Raw genomic sequence first — 13,147 nt, 5'->3', positions numbered from 1 at the left:
CTGACCTGCTGCGCTTTTCCAGCAACACATTTTCACCTGTGAAGTCAAAGACTTGTAGGGGAAGACAAAGCTGTAGTAAATGTATTTATATGCTTAATGTGAAAGAAAAGTTGAGGAAAATATTTTGTAAGGGTGTAATCATCTGGAAGGGTCATACATAAAACCACCATAAGCACCAAAAGTAGCAATGATGATGTCATATGGACGTGGCGGGAAAACACCTTCGGATTTTGAAGGAGTTAGACCTATCATCCAAACCCTCTGCATAGTCTCTGCAACAGTGTCTATCCTATCAGTGTAACTTATATATTACGGTTTACAGGCACTAACTACATTTCATTAAAGACTAGAGGCTCTTTGCATTTGACCAGCAAGTGGTTTGCCTCTACTACACCAATCCCATCACAATAATGAAGCAGACAACCTCATAAACCATGGTGGCCAGCAGTGAGAATTGCTCATAGAAATGCCACTTCACTGACTACTGCACTACAGCTTGTGAAGCAAGGCACAGTGTAACAGTCTGATGCACATGGCTGGATCTGACTAATGTATTTGATGAAGCTCCAGCATTTGATTTTATAAGTGTGATTGTTTCAAACTTCTGGGAACCGCAAGACTTAACCACTGTCTCGGAAACTATGTTGATTATAGGAACCTAACAAGAAAGAAAGAAATCTTTTCAAGTTCAAGATTTCCATCATCCACAGCATTAAAGTGTTGACTAGTAAATTCTGTAAAAATGGTATTTCAGAAATAATCACAGCATTTTTCTACTGTTTTAAATTCTATTGTGATACTTCTCTTGCCCCAAAAAGGCAATGTTAGGTTTCATTAAATGGTTCATAAGACCACCAATTTGGTCCTGCCTTGGGGCTCATCAGTGTATCTTCCACTGCTGAAAAAATCCTTTATATTTGAATTTGACCTTTGTTTGGCTGTCAACTAGGTGTCAGAATCAATTCTTGAATCCAAAGGTCTCCTGTTTACTGCAACTTAAACCCCCCACACTGCCCACAAAAGCCTGTGGCCTTTGACCAACAGTTTTGCTTCTTGTTAATGCATTTTTCTTTTAACTTAGTTTATGTACAAGCACATGAAGACCAACAGCATAACAGGCACAGTTAGGCTACAAGCTAGGCAGGAATCACCTTCCATTATTGGGAACCTACAACCTCATGACTTTAACATTGAATTCACCAGTTTCTAAATCTACTCACCGCATCACAGATCCGACCCTTTGATTCAGTACCACGCTCTTGACCTGACCTATCTGTCCATCTTCCTTCCCACCTATCCGCTCCGCACTTCCCACTGACCTATCGCAATCATCTCCTAAGTGTACCCATCTATTGCCATCCCACCTAAATTTCTCCTAGTCCCACCCCTACCTCTATTTATTTCTCAGCCCCATACCCCCTCTCCAGTCCTGATGAAGTGATATGCTCGAAATGTCGACTCTCTTGCTCCTCGGATGCTGCCTGACCTGCTGTGCTTTTTCCAGCGCCACATTTTATCGACTCTTACTCTCCAACATCTGCAGTCCTCACTATCTCCTAGGCATCAAATGATGAAAGCAGGTTTCTGCATGGCTGGAATTTGAATGTACCCCAGTGGTGATTGATGACCTTTTGGAACTTCTGAGGACTTAGTGAGTTTATAGTTCCATTTTCTAATGTAAGGAGAAAATAGAGTTACCCAATCATTATCCTTGTCACAATGTCCAACAGCATAATTCCCTAAAATTAACTAGAGTGTAATTCTAGGATATACAGACATTTGCTTTGGTTGCTGCCTAGAGATCAGTTGAAGTAGCTAAATCTGCTTGGTACTTCAACTATATTTTATAGTTTTCAGATATCTATAATTCATGTGGGCTGCATTTTAAAAAAAATAATTGGAATGACAAAAAAGCATGTGATGCAAAACTAAACAAGCATGCGGACACTCCAGTTGGACCTTGAAGCCAGTAAATGATTACATCTTAAACATAACTGAAAGTATTTCAGAATGGAAATGTATAAAGTGTGTGAGAGAGTGACGCCTTACTGGTTAAGAATTCAGAATACTGTCTGACCTTAAAGTTGATTTCAAGGAGAGATCCATTTAGCTGCAAGGAGAGAACATCTCTTATCTTGAATGAGTCAGAAGTATTTGAAAAATGCTTAGACTTAACAGCAGATGCCTAGCAATAGAGAAACACTAGTGCAAAGAGGAAGTATGGATATGAAAGTACAGCACACCACATGAATGTAGGTCACTGATAAGTAGAATACTTTGATGTTGAAAGGGAAACTAGATCCCATCTTTTATTTAATATTAAAGTAGATGTCTAATATCTTCCAGGAGCAATTCATTTGCATTGTAATTTCCAAAGTATTTGAACTTCGTTGTATGAATGGGTTTGTTCAAGCCTGAAATGATATAATGTTCTAATTAGAGAGTTGTGTCAAGTAAACAATACAAACTTATATTGTTTTACTGCAACTATTTACAGATTACATGAACATGACCTACATTACAAACAGACTCTTAGGAGCTAATGAGCCCCAGGTCTGTCTCATGTAAGCTCCTTCTTTACTCTGATCAAATCCCTGTGGCATTATCCCAGGGGGTGATGCTTACCACACTCAAACAAGTATTAATACTTTCAGACCCTTTCAGATGAATATTCAACAAACCCATTTTAGGAAAATGACATTACAGAAACTGTACATAAAAAACTAAATCATACGCAAAATTAGTTTGCACTCAAACTTAAGAGAAACTGGTTTGCCGACATACAAAAATTTTCTATTGCAATTTGCAAAGAAATCTATCTCTTGCGTGTACTATATTGTCCTCCAGATGTGGAGAGCGAGCTGGTGTTGGGCTGGGGTAGACAAAGTTAAAAATCACACAACACCAGGTTATAGTCTAACAGGTTTATTTGGAACTTAAGGTTTTATGAAAAAAAGGTGACATCTCAGTTCAGACAATGCATTAAAGGTGTGAGGTTAGAGTCTGTCTGTATCCCAATCAGACTGGTTCCATTTCCAAAGTAGGAATTTATACAATGTTACATGGATTGACTGCCTGCAGATTATGTGCTTTTCTAACAAAGTAGAATGTATCTGTAAATATAATTCTGCAAATGCAAATTCACCTGATAGACTTGTATGTGTGTGTGCGTGCATGAGTGTGTGAGTGTGCACGTGAGTGTGTGCATGTGAGTGTGAGTGCTTGTGAGAGAGTGTTTTTATGGGGTGAATTTGTATTTGCATTTATGTTTTCAACTTCAGAAATATAACCAGTCTGAGCTGAGATGTCACTTTTTTTTTATAAAACTTTAAGTTATCTCAAGAATGTGACTTAAAAGAAGTTCTGGGATTTACATATTAATGAACCAAGAACTGTAACCCATTCTAAAAGATGAAAAACTTAACAGCAATCTAGGTTTGTTCAATATATCATTTCAGTTCATGACACTGTGATCTTTTGCTGTACATTCTGTGTCTTATGATCCTGCTCCACAGCTACCTGATAAATGAGCAGTGCTCCGAATGCTAGTGCTTCCAAATAGACCTGTTGGACTAAAACCTGGTATTGTGTGATTTTTAACTATGTTGTTCCAACTTTCCTTAGGAATTGTATGTTCATGTTTATGTATAAAATATTCTAGTTCAATGCTCATTTTTAAATTGTTGGATTGTAATTAGCTGTCAAATCAGGATAAAGTCAGTATATTAACTAAAGTAGAGATTTCAGAAAGAAACATGCCTTGTTGGAAGCATTTACAAAATTCCTGGGAAAATGTTCATTTCCAGCACCTTTCACTGCAAAATGGAACACACAACAATAGTATAAAAAATGATGGTAGCAGCATTTCGAGAAAAATGGTAAGGGGTGCAAGTGTCAATTTGAAAGAATACAATAACTAAACCTGGTGATAATAGAAACACTTATGACGGACAAGAGAAAGATGAATCATTGAATGCCTGTAGAATGGCCAACAAGTTGGGGAGGTGATGGCATGGTGGTATTATCATGAGTCAAGTAAATTGGGGTTCAGCCAGGTAAAGTTCTAATTCTGACCAGGGTTCGAAACATTAACTCCACTTTTCTCTCTGCCAGACAGACTGAGGTTCTGCAGCACTTCCTGTTAATGCTCTGGGGACCTGGCTTTGAAACCAAGCAGGGCAGATGGTGAATCATAGAATGTCTACAGTGTGGAAGCAGGCCATTCAGCTCAAGAGTCCACACTGACCCTCCAAACAGCATTTCATCCAGACTCAAACCTCCAATCATGTCCCTGTAATTCTGCATTTTCCATGATTAACCCATTTGGCTTGCATATCCCTGAACACTATGGGGCAATTTAGCACAGCCAATCTACTTAACTTGCATTTCTTTGGACTATGGAAGGAACTGAAGCACCAGGAGGAAGCCCATGAAGACACGGGGAGAATGTGCAAACTCCACACACACAGTTGCCTGAGGGTGGAATCAAACATGGGTCTTTGGTGCTGTCAGGCAGCAGTGGAATCTGAATTCAATAAATATCTCATCTAATGATGACCAAGAAACACTATTGTTTGTTAAAAATACCCTCCTGACCTCTAATGTCCTTTAAGGAAGGGAACTTGTTCGCATGACTCCAGACTCACAGCAATATGGTTGACTATTAACTTTTCCCTTGAAACTGCAATTCAGTTTTATCAATTTTCAGAAAGTCTCAAAAAAGAATGGAAATGGTCAGACCGACTGGTGTTGACCTAGGCATTGGCAACAAACATACCCATGTTAATCCTGCAAAACCTTCCTTACTAACAGCTGGGGGATGGTGCCAAAATTGGAAGAATAGTCTCACAGACTAGTCAAACAACAGCCTGACACAGTCATACCCATAGAAGTATATCTTACAGACAATATCCCAGACATTGCCATCACTGGTTATTTCTATCCTACCAACAGAGGTGATGGCACAGTGGTATACAGTCAGGATGGAACTTCCTTGGGAATCCTCAACATTGACGCCAGACCCTATGAACTTTAATGGCATCAGGTTAAACATGGGCTAGGAAACCTCCTGCTGATCACCATATACTGTCCACAGTCGGCCGATGAATCAGTACTCTTCCACATTGGACACCACTAGGAGGAAGCACTGAGGGTGACAAAGATACAGAATGTAGTCTGGGTGGGAGGCTTCATTGTCCACTATCAAAGTGCATTGGCAAGACTACTGCTGATTGGGTTTGTCGTGTCCTAAAAGACATTCTGCTAGACTGTATCTGTGGCAAGTGGTGATGAAGCTAACAAGAGGGAAAAAAAGCTTAACCTCATCCTCACAAGTCTCTCTGCACCAGACGTATCTGTCCATGTCTGTATTTGTCAGAGTGAACACTGCATAGTTCTTGTGGGGACAAGATCCTGCCTTCACATTGAAAAAGGCCTCCATTGTGTTGTGTGGCACTGTCTCTGTGCTAAATAGGGCAGACTTCAAACAGGACCAGCAACTCAAACCTAGACATCTATGAGGTGTTGTGGGTCATCAACAGCAGCAGAATTATACTCCAGCACAATCTGCAGTCTCAAGGCCTTGCATATCTTCCCTCTCAATCATTACTTCAAACAAGAGGATTAACACTCATTCAATGGCTAGTGCAGGAGGGCATACTAGATGCAACACCAGACATACCAGAAAATCAGGTGTCAACCTAGTGAAGATATACTTGCATGCCAAACAACATGAGCAGCAAACAATAGAGAGAGCTAAGTGATTCCTCAACCAATGGATCAGATCTAAGCTTTGCAGTGCTGCCACATCCAGTCATAAATGGCAGTAGATGATTGAACAACTCAGTTGAGGAGGAGGTTCCACAAATATCCCCATCCTTAATTGTTATGGACCAGACCAGACACTCAATATATTTTAAGACAATAGCCTAGACCCTAACTTGTTCTTATTTTAAAGCTAGATGTGAGGTGTTGTGTTCCAGATGCAATGCAACTGGTCAAATTACTCAATGTAAACCAAAACACAATTTATTTAAACATTACAGTTAAAATTCAAACAAAAGAAAGAGGAATTTAGAATAGCTTAACGATTGGAAAACTTAACCAAATGATAGATACAGTAATATTCCTAGTTAATTGTTCCAGTATAGTAACATTCCATAAACATGATCCTTAGCAAAAGGACATATTCAGACATAGATTCTCACATGTAGTTCTCCAATCCAGGAGGTTAAAAAAATCATCAAAAGAAGATTCAGAGAAAGTTGCAGCTGGGGGCCTTTTTGAGACCTCAAATGCTTCTGCTTAAGGTTAAACCTAGAAACAACAACAAAAAATCAGAAAGCCTCATCTGTGAGAGCTGGCTGCGCCCAGCTGCTACCACTGTTCCAACTTGTAAAAGAAAACCCAATGCCTCACAAAATGTTTACTTTCTTAGAGATAGCTCTTCACCCTTGCCTTACACCATCTCTTCAAAAAAAAGGACAAAATAATCTCTTAAAGTGACAGCATGGTCACACAATGTTGGAAGAGCCTAGCAGGTCAGTGAAGCATTTGCAGCAATCTTCAGCCAGAAGTGCCGAGTGGATGATCCATCTTGGCCTCCTCCTGTGGTCCCCAACATCACAGATACCAGTCTTCAGCCAACTCAATTCACTCTGTGTGATATCAAGAAACAGTTGGAGACACTGGATATTGCAAAGGCTATGGGCCCTGCCAACATTCTGACAAATGTGATGAAAACTTGTGTTCTAGAACTTGCCACTTCCCCTAGCCAAGCTGTTCTGCTACAGCTACAACACTGGTTTCTACCCAATAACCTGGACAGTTGGCCAAGTATGTCCTGTATACAAACAAAAACCTAGCACAGCCAATCACTGCCTTATCAGTCTGTTCTTGATCTTCACTAAAGACATGGAAAATGTAATCAATTGTGTCATCAAGCAGCACTTGCTTAGCAAACATCTGCTCATTGATGCCCAGTATGAGTTCTGCCAGAATTACTCAGCTCCGGACCTTAATACAGCCTTGGATCAATAAGAAGCCTCAGACAAAGAGCTGAATTCCAGAGGTGAGTTGAGAGTGACTGCCCTTGACATCCAAGCCACACTCGACAGGGTTTACCATCAAGGAAACCCAAAAAGTTGGAGTTAAAGTGAGTTAGAGGAAAACACTCCACTGAATGGAACCATGCCTGGCCCAAAAGCACATAATTGTCGTTATTATAGGTCAGGCATCTCATCTCCAAAACATCTGTGTAAATGTTCCTTAGGTTAGTGTGCTTGGCGCAACTATTTTCAGCTGCTTAATCAATGACCTTCCCACCACATTAAAGTCAGGAATGGGCTAAGTTTACCAATGATTACACAATATTGAGCATAATTCAGAAATCATGCAAAACTGAAGAACATGTATATGGAAAGGTGAGGATTGATTAGGGATAGTCAACATGGCTTTATGCATGGGAAATCATGTCTCACAAACTTGATTGAGTTTTTTGAAGTAGTAACAAAGAGGATACATGAGGGCAGAGCGGTTGATGTGAACTAAATGGACCTCAGTAAGGCATTCGGCAAGGTGCCCCATGGGAGACTGATGAGCAAGGTTAGATCTCATGGAATACAGGGAGAATTTGCCATTTGGATACAGAACAGGCTCAAAGGTAGAAGACAGAGGATGGTACTGGAGGGTTGTTTTTCAGACTGGAGGCCCGTGACCAGTGGAGTGCCACAAGGGTTGTTGCTGGGTCCACTACTTTTCATCATTTATATAATGATTTGGATGTGAGCATAAGAAGTACAGTTAGTAAGTTTGCTGATGACACCAAAATTGGAGGTGTAGTGGACAGTGAAGAAGTTTACCTCAGATTAATACAGAATCTTGATCAGGTGGGCCAATGGGCTGAGAAGTTGCAGATGGTGTTTAATTTAGATAAATGCGAGGTGTTGCATTTTGGGAAAGCAAATCTTAGCAGGACTTATACAATTAATGATAAGGTCCTAGTGAGTGTTGCTGAACAAACAGATCTTGGAGTGCAGGTTCATAGCTCCTTGAAAGTAGAGTCACATGTAAATAGGATAGTGAAGAAGGTGTTTGGTATGCTTTCCTTTATTGGTCAGGGTATTGAGTACAGGAGTTGGGAGGTCATGTTGCAGCTGTACAGGACATTGGTTAGGCCACTGTCAGAATACTGCATACAATTCTGGTCTCCTTCCTATCAGAAAAATGTTGTGAAACTTGAAATGGTTCAGAAAAGATTTATAAGGATGTTGCCAGGGTTGGAGGATTTGAGCTATAGGGAGAGGTTGAATAGGCTAGGGCTGTTTTCCCTGGACCGTTGAAGGCTGAGGGGTGACCTTAAGAGGTTTGTAAAATCATGAGGGGCATGGATAGGATAAATAGACAAGGTCTTTTCCCTGGAGTTGGGGAGTCCAAAACTAGGGGGCATAAGTTTAGGGTGAGAGGGGAAAGATATAAAAGAGACCTACAGGGCAACTTTTTCACGCGGAGGGTGGTACGTGCTTGGAATGACCTGCCAGAGGAAGTGGTGGAGGCTGGCACAATTGCAACATTCAAAAGGCATCTAGATGGGTATATGAATAGGAACAGCTTGGAGGTACGGGGCTGGTGCTGGCAGGTGGGACTAGATTGGGTTGGGATATCTGGTCGGCATGGACGAGTTGGACCGAAAGGTCTGTTTCCATGCTGTACATCTCTATGACCCTATAAGCCCAAGCCTAAATATGGCAAGACCTGGACAGTGTCCAGACCTGGGCGATAAATGGCAAGTAACAATCGCACAGCAGAAATGCCAGAAAAAAAAATCTCTAACAAGAAAAAAGCCAACCATCATCCCTTGACACTTGCTGGCATTACCATCACTGAATCCCCACTACAAACATTTTTCAAGTTACTATTGACCAGAAACTGAAGTGGACTAACCATAAAAATACAGCAATTACAAAAGCAGGTCAGAGGCTAGGAATCTAGTAGGAATCTAGAGCCTGTCCACTATCTACAAGGCATAAATCAGGACTGTGATGGAATACACCCCACTTGCCTGGATGGGTACAGTTTCAAAAAAACTCAAGAAGCTTGACACCATCTAGGACAAAGCAGCTGCTTTGGCAGCATATCTACAAACATTCTGTCCATCCATCACTGATGTTCAGTAGCAACGGTATGCACCACCTACAAAATGCACTGCAGACATTTAGACTCTTTAGACAGCACCTTTCAAACACACGATCACTTCCATTTTGAAGTGCAAGGGTTGTATACATACAGAAAGACTGCCAGCTGCAAATTCCTCAATAAGCCACTCCACATCCATAGAATCAAAGAGTCATAGAACCCTACAGTGTGGAAACAGGCCATTTGGCTCAACAAGTCCACACCAACCCTCTGAAGAGTAACCCACCCAGATCCATTCCCCTATCCTATTACTCTACATTTACCACTGACTAATGCACCTAACCTACATATCCCTGAACGCTATGGCAATTTAGCATGGCCAATTCACCTAACCTGCACATATTTGGATTATGGAAGGATATCGGAGCACCCAGAGCACCCACGCAGACATGGGAAAATGTGTAATCCTCACACAGACAGTCATCTGAGACTGGAATTGAAGTTGGTTCTGTGATGCTGAGAGGCAGAAATGCTAACAACATTCAAGACCTGCTGCCCTCAGACTTAGAAATATGCTGCCTTTCTTTCAATGTCACTGGAGCAAAATCCTGGAAGTCTCATTGTGTGTGTACCTTCACCACATGGAATGTAGCGTTTCCAGAAGATAGCTCACCACCACCTCCTCAAGGCCCACTATGGTTGAATGCAACTGCAGTCCCAGTCAGAGACACCCACATCTACCCCCGAGTGATAAAGAAAGTATTTTGGATGTGACTATAAAATAGCATTTAGCAATGTGCTGTCCTAAACATAATATCAAGATTTTCCAAATGGTGCACCCCACAGAGGTTTCAGAAGCACAATATGATGATACTGATTATTCTGAAGGAATTGTGCTGGTCACAAATGAATGCTATCGCCACAGATGCCTTCAATTGTACATGTCCAGAGTATGTGCTGTAGATTAGTTAAATGTTATTTAAATTCTCTCACTAATAAGGTCCAAAGTGTTGTTAAGGATTTTAAGTGTTCTCTATGCTTCAGGAGTGCTTTGGAGGTAACAATACACTGGAGAAATAAAATAACTGTTTTATTTCCATGTAAAACAGCCAAGAGTAAACAGACAGATTGTAGCAAATACAGGGCAGATTGAATATGAACATAATGGAAGGTTATTTTTCTTGAAGTCAACTGCCAAAAGTTGGCACAGATACATTGGTGAGTGAAATGCTTTTTTGTCAACAATTAATTTAAATATATGTGTGAAAAATTGTAGTAATGTACATGACAGCAAAAAATCTCTTTAATAATGGAGTTTGTAGAAAAACTAATGCAACAATGGATTTGATGTTTTATAAAATCTAAGTAGACCACCTAAATTGCAAATTAACATCTGCTCATGAATGGGCAGACCATGTGAAGAACTTGTTGCATATGGTGTGGGCCACAGCCTATAAAGAAATGCTTTTTGGGAGAAATCCAAATTCCTTTGATAAAAAGTGAATGCTTCCCAGTTTATGAAGGGATTACAATCAGCTTCACCTTTTCCAAGCACCTGAATCCTGGGCATGTTGGTTAAAGAACATTCATTCAGACTGAGATTTCAGAGAAAATTCAGCAAGCCTTAAGATCATCAGAAATAAATTTTATGCCAGGTGTCACAGTACATTACAAACAAGAAGGGCAGAGTGAATAGAAAAATCTGGATAGGTTGAGGGCAGTGATAAGAAAAAACTACAATTTTACAAAATGATTATCAAATTGTTAGATTGTATTCCTTGACTTTAATTGGCACTGATTTTACAGTTAAGGAATCAGTTTACATAACAGAAACCTCTACGTTATCATACATTTTGCATACACATATGTTCGACAATTATGAAGGACAGATTGTAGCAAATACAGGGCAGATTGAATATGAACATAATGGAAGGTTATTTTTCCTGAAGTCAACTGCCAAAAGTTGGCACAAGAGTCACATATATTCCAAGAGGGACTAGTTAATGAAAGGATGCCACCATTAAGGGACAATGGGGGAAACCACTATCCAACACAAACATTGGCAAAACATGCAAATCATGGAGGGAAGGTAAGATCCATGGATTGTCAAAATTAAGATGTAGAAAACCAGAGAACATAGTATGAGTTCTGAAAGTGGACATAGAAGTAAGCTCGATCCAAAAAAAATCACAGATTGTTTAAAGAAACTTCGATTGTAGGTTAGGGAGATCGTGTAATAGTAGTTCAGAACAAGGTAGGAAGGTGCATTGATACAGACCAGACGAAAACCCCGTCAAAATATTTGGAAGATAGTCTCCACCTTAACTTTTATTTTAAAGGTAAATGTAAAGTGTTACATTTCAAATGCAATCTGGTTTGTCTAGCCACTGGATTTAAAGCAATCACACTCTTAACTCCTTATTCATCCAATAGTTAAAATACAACAAAAAAGAAGGAATTGGAATAATTTAACTGAATAATAGATACAGTAATTATTACTAATTAACTATTCCAATATAGCAACATCCCATAAATGCACCCTTGCAAAAGACAAATTCAGAAAATAGATTTTCTCACATGCAATTCCAATATCAGGTAGAAAATCCACAGCTTTGGCTACAATTGTGAGAGGGGAAAAATAGTTTCCACTTCTTCAAGACCCCAACAGCATTTGCTGAAAACTAAAAACTAAAAATCCAGGTTCTTTGAGAGCTTGATCACACCCATTCAGGCTACTTCTATTATTCCAACATAAGTCCTCACAAGCTGTTCATTCTACTGGCTCTGGTAGACAGTTCATTACCCCTGCTTTAAAACGTCTCTTCAAAGAAAACCAGGTCAAAATGCACCTCTTAAAGCCACAGTATCATTACACAATTTACAGGCACTATCATCTCAGGTGTGCACATTGGTCTTGGGAAAAGCACAGCACATACACACCAGAAAAATTACTCGTGTATGAAGAGTTAACTCACGTGGAAAGATTATACATTTGACTCTTGAGATGAATAGATCAAGAGAGAATCGAATTGACAGGCACAAAATAGTTCACAAAATTCTTATGTTGGGGAGTACATCACATAGATAGGCCATTTGGCAGTGATACCAGGAGTAATCTTTCATGCAAAAGGGCAGGAAAATCTGGAACTCTTTTGTTGGACCAAATGAATTGTTCAACACAGAGACTGATTTGGTTAATAGACAATAGACAATAGGTGCAGGAGTAGGCCATTCAGCCCGTCGAGCCTGCACCGCCATTCAATATAATCATGGCTGATCATTCCTAATCAGTATCCTGTTCCTGCCTTATCTCCATAACCCTTGATTCCACTATCTTTGAGAGCTCTATCCTTCTTAAATGAATCCAGAGAGTGGGCCTCCACTGCCCCCTGTGGCAGAGCATTCCACACAGCCACCACTCTCTGGGTGAAGAAGTTTCTCCTGAGCTCTGTCCTAAATGGTCTACCCCGTATTTTTAAGCTGTGTCCTCTGGTTCGGCACTCACCCATCAGTGGAAATATGTTCCCTACTGCCAGAGTGTCCAATCCTTTCATAATCTTACACGTCTCAATCAGATCCCCTCTCAATCTTCGAAACTCAAGGGTATACAAGCCCAGTCGCTTCAGTCTTTCAGTGTAAGATAATCCTGCCATTCCAGGAATTGACCTCGTGAACCTACGCTGCACTCCCTCAATAGCCAGAATGTATTTTCTCAAATTTGGAGACCAGAACTGCACACAATACTCCAGGTGTGGTCTCACCAGGGCCCTGTACAGCTGCAGAAACACCTCTTTGCTTCTATACTCAATTCCTCTTGTTATGAAGGCCAGCATGCTATTAGCCTTCCTCACTACCTGCTGTACCTGCATGCTTGCCTTCATTGACTGGTGTACAAGAACACCCAGATCTCGCTGTACTGCCCCATTACATAAATTGACTCAATTGAGGTAGTAGTCTGCCTTCCTGTTCTTGCTACCAAAGTGGATAACCATACAGTTATCCACATTAAACTGCA

This window comes from Chiloscyllium plagiosum, chromosome 7 (assembly GCF_004010195.1).
Source record: "Chiloscyllium plagiosum isolate BGI_BamShark_2017 chromosome 7, ASM401019v2, whole genome shotgun sequence".
NCBI classification, from domain to species: Eukaryota; Metazoa; Chordata; class Chondrichthyes; order Orectolobiformes; family Hemiscylliidae; genus Chiloscyllium; species Chiloscyllium plagiosum.
Note: the sequence above shows the minus strand (reverse complement) of the source record.